The 11,109-nt window shown below is 38.6% G+C and overlaps 1 non-coding gene across 1 annotated transcript; it reads left to right on the top strand.

Annotated features, from left to right (window-relative positions):
• Nucleotides 1-1,183: 1,183 nt before the first annotated feature.
• LOC139309192 (U6 spliceosomal RNA) lies at nucleotides 1,184-1,290 on the top strand. The gene has a single exon (XR_011599840.1). It is a non-coding gene; the product is annotated as a U6 spliceosomal RNA (small nuclear RNA).
• The last annotated feature ends 9,819 nt before the right edge of the window (nucleotides 1,291-11,109 follow it).

Below are 11,109 nucleotides of genomic sequence, written 5' to 3'. Positions count from 1 at the left end.
GAGCATACTGCTTCCCTTTCGCCTTTCAGCTCCAATCCAGAAGCCCTAGGCAGTCGCTTTTATGACAAACTATTTTGTATCAAATTTATATTTGCTGATAAAAAAATAAAGGGAGACTAGTATAGATCTATTTCAAGCTATTTAGCTCTCATCAGCTAGCCATGCCCTTACTCAAATCCAAATTTCTTTGGACAACTAGAAAAGAAAGAGGGGGGAGGAATGGAGAGAGAGAGAGAGAGAGAGAGAGAGAGAGAGAGAGAACGAAAACAAAATATAGAAGAAATATGTCAGAACATTCACAATGTTCCTTAAATGCTAAAGAGAAAAGGAACATGAACAGAAAACGAAAAAAGGAGAATATTAGCATTGAATAACCCACAGTAGTAGTAACTATAGGAATTGTTAGAAAGGCTGAAACTCAAAACAATCTGAGGCTTGAGGAAGATACTCCTGGTGACTGCTTGCATAATACCCTGTAGTTTTCTTGGCAAGATTTTGGAAGTTGCCTTCTCCCTAGGGCTGACAGAGAGAATGACTGACCCAAAGTCTGGGTTTGTGCCTAAGGTGAGATTAGAATTCAAAATCTCCTGGTTTCTTGTCTGGTGCCTTTTGGAGCATGTTAGAAGCAAAAGGAAAGCCAAATACCATGTAGGTCCATTAAGCAGAACAAGTGGTAAATTAATAATGGATGCTGATGAGAAGATGGCTTTCTTAATTCCTTTTTTACATTTGCTTTTTCTCAAAAAGGAAATGGAGACCTAGAGTAGCTAGTAATCATCACACCACTGGCGGAACAAGGATACTGCAGTTTAAGAAGACTAAGAGAATGTAATGTAGCTAATGTAAATTAATTTAAGTCATAAAGATAAGAACTAAACAGATTACATCCCAGGATACTGAAGAAACTCACAAAGTTGATTGGTAAACCACTCTTAATAAACTTTGAGTACTCCTGGAGAAACTGGTAAGATCTAGAAGACTAAAGGATAATGAATGTCATTTCCATCTTCAAAAAAGGGGGAAAGGGGACCTAGGAAACTACTGATGTCTGTGTTGGATAAGATCTTCAAACAGATTACTCAACAGCTTGTCTGTGCACACTGGTATACGATGCTACAATGAACAGAAGCCAGCAACAGTTTATTGCAAAGCAAATCATGTCAGATAAGACTTACCTCTTTCTGTGCTCGCTTCGGCAGCACATATACTAAAATTGGAACGATACAGAGAAGATTAGCATGGCCCCTACGCAAGGATGACATGCAAATTCGTGAAGCATTCCATATTTTTGGCTGGTGTGACCCAGAGACAGGCCAGCCAGGAAGGCTCTTCTCTCCAGTGTGACTGGTTGCGTTGAAGCTGCACCACGGTGGGCTTAACTCTCCCATATTCTGATTGTGACAGGATCTCTCCATGGGTTGAACATTGGAAATAAAGCAAGCCGACACACAAAAAGACTTACCTCTTTCAATTGCATTTTTAGCACAGTAGAGCAAAGAAATACTGGACCTCAGCAAAGCCTTTGGCAGTCTTGTGGCATTTTATTTAATACAATGGTAAAATATCACCTAAATGATATAACTGTTGCGTGTATTTAACCAGAAGTGTTTGCTGTGTAAGTACTGCTTTTGTTGCTACTTTTTTCAGAATGATGAAAGCAGGACCACCTCACAAACTCTATCACTATGCACATTGAAAAGGGATGTGGCTTGCATCAAGACATTGTGATGGTGTTTGTATCACCCTGTTCCTCTGGTCCCCTCTCAGAAACTGCTGGATTCATAGTTGGCTGAATAATTACAGCCAATGATTCCTTAGCTTGGAAGGAAATATTGAGTAGAATGCCACAGGGTAATACCCTATGCCAGTGATGGCAAATCTTTTCAGCACCGAGTGCCAGAAAGGTCACACAGAAACGTCACATGTGTGCTCGTTGGGGCCGCACTCTGGAAAAGCCAAACCTCCAGGTTCTAGTGCGCATGTGCGCCCGATGATCAGCTGGCTGGTGCGCATGTGCAGGCCAGTTTTCGGCACTGCTGTGAGCGTGAAAGGATTGCACTCCAGAAAAGCCAAACTTCTGGGTTTCTAGCATGCATGTGCGCCTGATGATCAGCTGGCCTGCATGCATGCACAGGCCGGTTTTTGGTACTGCTGTACACACAAAGGACAGGTGATTGTTGCGCACACATGCATGCCAGAAACCTGGAAGACAAACAGACAGGGCCACGCATGCCGGGCGACATGGCTTCGCATGCCACTTTGCTCAACATTTTATCAATGACTTGGATGAGAGATTTGAGGAGACTCTTTAAAAGTTCAGAAATGTCACCAAGCTAAGAAGAGTGGCTCATATGTAAGATAAAAGAAAAGACTCAAAAATCTAGACAGATTTTTGAGTAAGTGGAATGAAATGAATAGGATGGAATTGTTCAGGGGAACATGTAAAGTTCTGCATCCAAGCAACAAAAATATAAGGCACGAATGTAGGATGAGAGACACCAACCTTCCCCGGAGTACATATGAAAGGTGTCCTTGTCAACTACAAGGTGAACATGATCCAGCCATGTGACACAGCTGCTAAAAAGGTTAATGTTATTTTAGGATGGATTAACAGGTGCATAAAGTCAGGCATGGAAAATAATTGTCCTATTATATTTTGCCCTGGTCAAATTCTACTTAAAGTATTATGTCCGATTCTGGACACTACAATTCAAAAGAACAGTGAGAAATTGCAACAAGTTCAGCAAAGGGCTACTGCAGCTGTGAAGGGTCTAAAATGGAGCCCTGTAAGGAATGGCTAAAAGTTATGGGCATGCTTAGCCACAGAAAAAGTAAAATATTAGTCTTCAAGTACCTGATGTGTTGATACAGAATAAGATTGGACCTATTCACTATTGTCTCCAGGCGCAACTATATACAGTATAAGAGGTTTAAATTTCAGATTATTAGAATTTGCTGCTACAGAGGCTGGATGGTCACCTGTCAGAGATACTCAATGGATCCTGCATTGAATAGGGGTTATGACTAGTTTATGTCTGAGATTCCTTTCAGTGGTTGATTCTGTATTAAAATTATCCTACAATTCCTTATATTACATCCATAATATATAAAGTAGCATCTGATGAGCTTCTACCATCTGTTTAAAAGCCATCTAATACTAATTTTACAGCATTCCTCATCTGATTTATGTTGTAGCTGTTATGAAATATGAAGAAGTAATGACAACAATCTTAAAATACATTGTTTTGCAGTGGGTTTTCCAAAATTTTCAACAATTTCTCTTTCAGTGTTGTGAACAATTGCTCTCTTCTTTCCCACATATTTCCCCCTACAATTAAATACCTTTGGTCTTTTCACTAAAAATAGTGACCCTCTTCACTGATTCTCCCACTTTTTTTAAGTTTAAGCTGGATGACCTGAAGAACATTGCAACAATTGGCCTTTGTGGGTTTCTAAAGGAGTACAGAAAGCCCCTCTAAAAAGCAGAAATGATTTTGAACAAACATATTCTTATAGCTCCCAATATGATGAGTTCTTTCGGTATGGGTTTCTTTTTGATCAGAACATGGAAATTCAAGTCAGTGAACAGCGTCTTTTAAATAACACAGTTCACAAAATAGTCAATTCCTGGGAGTGAGAGAATGGCTGTTATATTGTGTTGGAGATATGGGTGTTATTAATTTTTAATACACAATATCTCCCTATGGAATTGCAAAGGAAAATCTTAAGAATAATAAACTGGCAAAATGAATTAGATATCAAAGAGATAACCTCTTCCCCTGCATCTGAAAAGTCTCAGGAAGTAAAAAAGACATGACAGTAATATTTCAGAATGGATCATACAAACACCTCCGTTCATTCTTTATTATAGAATTCATGATCAAAAGCACTTTAAAAAAAACATGACAAAGAAGAAATGTAGATTACTCTTCAAATTGCATGTTTGTAATTTGCTTCAATAAATTAGTCATGGGATTCCTATCTCAAAAAATAAAATAGTAATGTTGTGACTGCATACATAACCAAATAACACCATCTACACATATGAAGAAAGAAGAAATTTATAGCAGGGTTGAGGGAATACCAACATGCATACATACATACATATTGTTATGCCCCAGGATTGGTGCGCAAGCAACACATGCTAAATAAAAGCTTGTCAGCCTTTATTCAACCACCATCCCTCAAAATCCCCACAATCCAGCAATTCCCGATCTGTTCCCCAAAGTCTCTGCCCAGAGGGCACACCTACAGCCCAAGAGCAAGGCTCGAACACACAGGCCTGCACACGCTTCATGCAACTTTCCGGCAGTGAAAGTCCATCAACTTCAAGGCAAAGGATCAAACCTCAATCAACAACAGCAAAGTTCTTCTAGGAGTTGTGGAGACTGTTGCTGCAAACTAACTTGTTCCCAACAAAAAGCCCCTCCCCACAGCATCTCATTAAATGCTACTTTCCAGATGATCCTCATGAGGAGGGTGTGGCTCTCTCCTCCCAAGTAGTTGGGTTGCCCTGCACTGATTCTGACTCCTCTCCATTTTCCACACTCGGGGATTGTGCGGTGGAAGCATTTCCTTGTCTCCAGAGCTCCGCTGCTCCTCTGCTCCTCTGCTCCACTGCCTGTCCTTTCTATCTCCTCTCCCCTTCCTCGGTCAGCCTGCACCCTCTCTTCCTTCCTGCCTACTCTTCCAAGGCCCGAGAAACTCGGGACTGCCTCATCCTCATCCCCAGGTTGTTCCTCAGGGGCCAGAGGGACTCCCCCCCCTTCCATTGGCCCCAGCTCCATCTCCTCCTGCTCCAGACACGGGCTTTGATGGGGCCATGACACATACATACATACATACATACATACATACATACATACATACATACCAACAAACTCTGAAGAAAGGAGAACTTAAAACCCTAATAAGGGCTGAGCATGCTCAGTGGACAGGGAATTGTGACTTTTAAAGGAAGAGAAAGAAAATGTCTATGAAATGAAATGTTATCTGAAGTGCTAGAAGCATTTCACATTGCAACATTTTGTTCTATATAAATCTTATAGTCTTATACTTTGGAGCCAACTGCAAATTGCTTTATTATATATATTTTACATGAGATGGAATCTCCAGCTGGACTGGAGGGAGGGGTTAAGAGATCTGGAGTTTGGAGTCTTTGCACTTCATGAAGCAGCAAAGGCTGGACCTCCCCCCAAAATCCTTAAAGCCTTATCTTGTCATTTCAAAAGGAATGCAGTCACTCTGGCGACATTCTTGTAATAAGCTCTTATTGAGACTCTTCGCAAGTGGTTCTGGTTGCTTTTGTCTGACAGTACAATAACTTTAGTACATCTACAAAAAATGGATGTTCAAATAATAATAATATGTTCATTAGAAACTACCTACAGGTCAAACTTCCTAGTCTACAACTAATAATGTACGAAAGTCTTGTTTTGGAAAACAATAGAACACTCAAGTTAGTTTATAGATTCATACATTGGTTTCCCAATAAAATGTTATCTATCCCTTTTCTGACTTTCTAGTTAACATTCAGAAATGAAAAGCTATAACGTATTGGTAATGTATACTGTATGATCAGTATTCTGTTTTAAACAAAGTGTAAAGCTCCAAATTCCATAACTCTTATAGTTAAACTTTGGAGTAATCACTGCTAAAAAGTGATGTGTGTAAATGATATTTGGACGCCAAACTTAATTCTATGTATATATATTCATTCTGGTTTAAAATTCAGATACTTATGTTTTCTCCTTTTATATAATTTTATATTTTTGAAATTTAGTACTTAAATTTACTTACTCTTACTTACTTAAGAGCCTGGTGGCTCAGCAGACTAAAAAAGCATTGTGATTAACACCAGCTGTCTGCAATTACTGCAGGGTTCGAATCTCGCGAAGGCTCAAGGTTGACTCAGCCTTCCATCCTTTCTAAGGTAGGTAAATTGAGGACCCAGTTTGTGGGGGCAATAAGCTGACTTTGTATAAATATACAAAAGGATGAAGGCTATTGCTTAACGCATTGTAAGCCGCCCTGAGTCTCCGGAGAAGGGCGGCATATAAATCAAGTTATAAAAAAAAAAAAAAAATGAAATTAATAGTACTTAGTAAAGTTGATAGTTGCACATAATGCCAGATGTTTTAGCTTGACCATATTGATATTCATCAATTGAAATGAGATATGTGTAGAAGCCATCTCAAGTGAATCATGCTGTTAATATTTTGGGCAGAGATGGTTAATTTATCAAGGCTCATGGTTAGGAATCTTTCCATTATTCCATCGCTTTGGGATAAAATCTGGTCTTACTCCTATTAAATAGGGCTGTGGAATGCTTCAGATTCAAAGGCAAGTGCTGGAGAGCATACAGAGGTGCCAACATAACACCTGGCAAGAATTCCTTAAACCAACTATGTATTGTCCCAGGATCGTACTGCAGCTGTGATCAGAGGCATCTGCAGTAGGAAAGCATCATTTGTCAAAATGATGAAAGCAGTACCTTGGGATGGGAGTTACCCTTCTATGATGCATGCATGTGCAAGATGTCCTGATATACATATTAAAGGGCAGCGTTTTGGTGAGAAGGCACAATATTGCTTTTATCATTTGTACCCATGCCCTGAGCCTACTTCTGGCATTCCTAAAGAGAGGAGCAGATGACAAAAGTTACAGACAAGTGCTATGGTGTTTCCTCAATATGCTCCAAACCATCTTGGAATATGAAATGCTGCACAGCCCTGCAGTTAACGGATTCTTGATGAAATTAATAGGTTTCAAATGGTTAAATTTCATTAATTTTGAAAGATCTATTATATGTGGAATTCAGCATGGATGCTATGTTTTCATTCTAACCATGTTGGGTGTTTCAGTAGTGTTGACACATATTTAGTTTTAGAGCTTTAATGATAGAATTTCCTGCAGCATCATGAAAGATTGGAATTCTGCTAAAAGTGATTATATTTGTGCCCTTTGTTTTCTCGGGTTTCAACAGTTAGAAGATGTTCCCATGCTTTATATTTGCAGGGAATTGGTGACTTATAGAGGGTAGATGGCAAACATCACCCACTCCTATCTCAACAACCCATGCTTACATTGATTGGAGATATTCCTGAAACAGATTGTAGCTTTACTAATTGTAGACTTAGCCATCTATCATGATTCTGGAGTCAAGGATGGAATAAGCTGAATCAAAGTATTTGAGTGTCAGTCCTTTTAAGCTTACTGATTTTAATGAGAAGGAAGCAATATAAATCTGAATTGTTCTGTTCCAGTACAATTGAGGGTCAAATGTTATCTCACAGCAGTGAGTTCTGTGCTGAGCTCCATAACCTGTTTGCAGTCTGGGGGGAAAAAAAATCCAATTAATATTTCAGTAGCTTTCTTTTGTTTCTCTGTTTTTTTAACTAATTTCACTTTATCCCTGAGTTCAGCAGCAGGAAGTTCGTGGTGCTGAAATGTTATCGTCCTATATATTGCTAACAAGATAGAGTGGTGTGTATATGTGAGAAAGTTGATGTAAAACAATGAAAGTGCAGTTTGTTTGAGGTTTGGCAGCCTTGCCTAGATAAAAAGCCAGAGCTGGTCCCTGTGTTACCAAAGATTGACAGTACTATTTCAGTTAAGTTTATTGTTCAAACTAAACCATTACAAAGTATAGTACGAAAGAAAACAAATTTGATTTTGAAGTTGACTTTTTCTGCTTGGAGCATGTGAAGAGGGAAAATGTTCTGACAGCTCAAGCTTACTCAAGCTTAATGACTGATCTAAATTGGAGCTTGGGAGAGAAAAGAAATTGTTTAGTGATGCCTCAGTTGTCATTGATTGCTATGAGCAATTTTAAAGCTATTCAAGATGAGAATTGCCAATTTGGTTCTGAAAGGGGAGAGAGTGGTACATACGATTAGAAGCTGGTACAAATGGTATCTCATTTTTAAGAGAGAGAGAGAGAGAAGGTTTGAATTACGAACATGCATAGGTGATAATCACCATTTCCTATAGAGTGTTATATAATATATCAGCAGGAGGGGGGATCACTAGAGGGACCAACAGTGCTGGAGAAGATGGAAGGAAAAAACAACTTTCTCAGCGATGATTTTACTGTCAACAGTGACAATACAACAGATAAAAACAAAATGCTGGATGCCAGAAACACCAGCCGGTTAAGGAAAGCAAAGAATCATTTTTGAAATATGGCCTGCGTAGAAAGGTTTTATTTTTCTAAGGGATAACCAAAAAGCTGAAATTTAAGCTTTTTGCCCTTGGGAAATCATCTCCAAATAGCTATTCATTTTGAGATTTATTAATTTAATTTACTTAAATAATTTGCTCTAATACACTACTGCTTTAAATGGTTTACAGAAAGTAAAATTTAAAAAAAAAAAACAAAAGGTTTATTGATGAATATTTATCCATTTATTATATGCACTTTATAAAATATATTGTCTCGGCTATGTAGACAAATATAAAACAGAGTAGAATTAAAACAATAAAAATACAATTAAAAATAAGATCTAAAGTCATTTCTTAAAAAAAAAATCCAGCAACAGTAGCATTTAAAGACTTTTTAGAAAGGACACAGTATCTACCACCAACAGAGTTTGATGGGACAATGTTGACATGATAATAAAAGATTAAGAGATGGCACTTTCCTTGCATCAGGAAGGAATTTAACTAATGAGATTTTGAATGGTGTACTCTTGGTCCTTTTTAAAAAAAGCAAGCTGGCTTGTACTTGATCAGAACGTAAGTGATCATCTAAGTGTCAAACTTGCGGCGTCACATTGCCAACATGTGACGTTTAGCCATGGTTTTTTTCTGTTTGTGGAGCTGGGGTGGGCGTGGCCTGCATGTGATGCATCAGGTCAGCGGGTCACCAGTTTGACAGCCCTGATCTTAGAAATCACATTATGTTGAATTTTGCCTTGAAAAATGATATCTAGGCTTAGTCTCTATATATTAAATGGCAGAAGATTATCCGGAAGCACTCACATTTATGTTATGGACCAAAATAACTTCTATTGATTACATGTTAATTACTGAGAATTTTTTTCTTCTTATGGAGAATTTCAAAATGCTCCTTCATCTGGATAGTGATCAACCCCCACTCTATACTTGATGGCCTACTTATCCCTTAATTTTTTTCAGTAGCACAAGGATGAACAAGATGTCAAGCTATATGGACTGCAGCAGTGGTGAAATCCAAATTTTTTTACTACCGGTTCTGTGGGCGTGGCTTGGTGGGTGTTGTGTGGCTTGGTGGGAGTGGCAGGGGAAAGATACTGCAAAATCCCCATTCCCTCCCCACTCCTGGGGGAAGGATATTGCAAAATCTCCATTCCCACCCCACTCTGGGGCCAGCCAGAGGTGGAATTTGCCGATTCTCCAAACTACTCAAAATTTCCTCTACCAGTTCTCCAGAACCTGTCAGAACCTGCTGGATTTCATCCCTAGACTGCAGAATTGTCTACAGAATTGTTGATTGGCCTTTGTATTGACCAACTGTCATATGTTCCTTTGGCTTTTTACAAAAGTATAACACAGGAGTTGAAATCTTTCTTAGCTTGCAATCCTTAATTTTGGATCAAGTGAAAAATCAAGTTTCTTCTGAACCATAGTTCAATAAAGCATTGTGTTAAAACTAAGAAAGTCCTCACTTCAGCTTCTCTAAATCTGAGACATATGCAATATGCAAAGGTTTCTTACAAATTCAATTAAAACTCAAAAGGAGATCAAACAGAGATGCAGTATGGCTCTTCTACTTTTTAATTTTTACATCAATGACATAGTAAGATATATGACTGATTCAAATTTCTATCCCCCAAATTAGTTCTAAACTCCTAGATTTAGGCTTCTTCTCCTTTTCGGTCCTTCAGATAGAAAATAATCAGGTAAACAAACTTTGAGCCTGGGGAAAAAAGACACCAAGGGTAAGACAAATCTAAGGAAGGGTCTGGTCTTCCCTTCATCAGCAAATAGTAGATACATAGTTACTCTAGCTCACTGTCCCAGAGGTGCTTTTCCAAAAGGAAACTGGACTTTTTGGGTTTTTCTTTGAAAATGTTTCACTTTTTATCTAAGAAGCTTCTTCGGTTCTAATTGACAGTTTGTATTTTTTTGTATTTATGTATCTTATTGCTTGGCTGTTCACCGCCCTGAGTCCTTCGGGAGTAGGGTGGTATACAAATCAAATAAATAAAATAAAATAAAAATAAATAAATAAGAAGCAAAATGTTTTCAAAGAAAAAAACCCAAGTAAATCCAATTGCCTTTTGGAAAAGCACATTTAGTCATACAATTACACCTAGCCACAAAAAAGCTTTCTCCCCCCCTCCCTTGCCTATTTTCATGCTTTTCTCTCTGTGGTTTTACAGGACAAACATTAAAAAGTAACTGGCTGAAAGACTCTGTCCCTGTGATTCTGGACAGGTGGAAACCATGGGAGATGTATTTTTTCATTGCTCCTTTTATGGAGGCATTTGAACCAAATTGATCCTTCCTTTGATCAGCAGATGTCCTGATCACTCCAATTCAGCTTATGTCCAGATGTTACTTACAGATGAACCTCCATTTATTACAAGGCACACTGCTGGTTTTACACTACAGCATGTAAGTTCCTGCTGTATTGGTGCAGTTTTATGCAATTTTAGATACTATCATATTTTTGAAAATGTCAGACATCACATTTGCAGCTTAGATTTTCTTTCACTTTACTTATGAGACTTAATCACAAGAGAAGAGAATATACATATGTAGTACAGGGATCAACACCAAGCAAACTATCAATCAGAAAACAATATACTAATCAAGCATCAAGGAGAAATCCAACCCCCACCAAATCCTGTAGGCTATTTATTTATTTATTGGTTCAATTTATATGCCACCCTTCTCTGGAGACTCAGGGCGGCTTACAATGCGTTAAGCAATAGCCTTCATACTTTTGTATATACCTGCTTAGTAGGGCTTTCGCGCCCCCCCCCCCCAGCAGTGTTCTTTTTTATACAAAGTCAGCTTATTGCCCCCACAATCCGGGTCCTCATTTTACCTACTTCGAAAGGATGGAAGGCTGAGTCAACCTTGAGCCTGGTGAGATTCGAACTTGCAGTAATTGCAGGCAGC

Source organism: Pituophis catenifer, unplaced genomic scaffold, assembly GCF_029215685.1.
Source record: "Pituophis catenifer annectens isolate HBS135680 unplaced genomic scaffold, rPitCat1.0.hap2 SCAF_1, whole genome shotgun sequence".
Classification (NCBI taxonomy): domain Eukaryota; kingdom Metazoa; phylum Chordata; class Lepidosauria; order Squamata; family Colubridae; genus Pituophis; species Pituophis catenifer.
The sequence above is the reverse complement of the archived record's forward strand: the minus strand, read 5'-3'. Positions and strand labels throughout refer to the sequence as shown.